This window comes from Etheostoma spectabile, chromosome 21 (assembly GCF_008692095.1).
Source record: "Etheostoma spectabile isolate EspeVRDwgs_2016 chromosome 21, UIUC_Espe_1.0, whole genome shotgun sequence".
NCBI classification, from domain to species: Eukaryota; Metazoa; Chordata; class Actinopteri; order Perciformes; family Percidae; genus Etheostoma; species Etheostoma spectabile.
In genome coordinates this window covers 11,717,612-11,718,744 of record NC_045753.1, presented here as the reverse complement: position 1 = coordinate 11,718,744, position 1,133 = coordinate 11,717,612, and positions in this window count along the sequence as shown.

The window sequence follows — 1,133 nt, the reverse complement described above, 5'->3', positions numbered from 1 at the left end:
TGCCACTAAAAGCACAGACTACCAGAGAATTCAGCCAAATGCTTGATTTAAGCGAGCGGGCTCTCAAGCAGACCAAGTTACCGGCACAATGCTAAAAATGTTGCATTTGTGGACATTACATGAGCAGCTGCGCTACACCGTTTCCATTTTTAAAGCATTTCCAATGTGAATCATTCAGCTAGATGGAACAGTATTAATGAAAAAGTTGGCGTGCCTACAGTTGACCTCAAAGCATTCAAACATATTGTAGTTGACAACGCAGCATACCGGCAGTTATGATTCATTTCACTATATATAATCTTATATGACCCAAATGTTTCATTAGCACAAAGGGTTAAGTTTAAAACATTGCACTTGCAGTTATAGTGACTTTATTAGACACTAAGAAACACTCGGCATCAATGTACAGTACTTTACATATGATTATATCACTTGTGCCTGCATATGTTAGCACTGTTATTGAAGGAATATCAGTGTTTAAGGCTTCCTGTATGATAACTATGTTGATGGGACATAAATAAACAACTAAAAAAACTTTTTTTTATACATTCTGTCACTTTTCTTTCAGTGTAAAAAATCATCCTAATGCTTTGAGTGATACATTTCAGCATTATTCTCACAGTGATAACAGTAGGAATAATGTTGCAGTGTGAGTAAGTGGGTTAGCTGTATGTTAGCCTCTGTGTCTTTACTGTATATTATGTTGAAACTGCACAATGAAAAGTTAATATTTTAGACCCTGTTTGCATCACTGCTCCAATGAATTGTGAGTTGTGATTTGCAAAAAGAAGGTGAGGAAATTTAGAAATTGCGTGAAAATCCAAGAAAATGCACAAATGGACATCCCAACAATTGCAACTTATTTCCTCCTTTATTTATTTTTGGATTAAAAAAAACGTAAGTATGTCAGTTGTTGTCACATTCAGAACTTTTGCAGAGCTTTAAATCATTAGTTTAAATTGTTATGTACTTTTAAGAGTTCCCTCCACAGTCTTAGAAATATCTCAAATTTTCCAGTTTTCTTCAACTACATTATTTGAACAGAAGATTAGTTTGCATTTTTGACCTTTTAAAAAAAATGTATTGCCTTAAAAGTGGAAACTAAGTGTCCTTTCATTGCTTTTTTGTGTTTC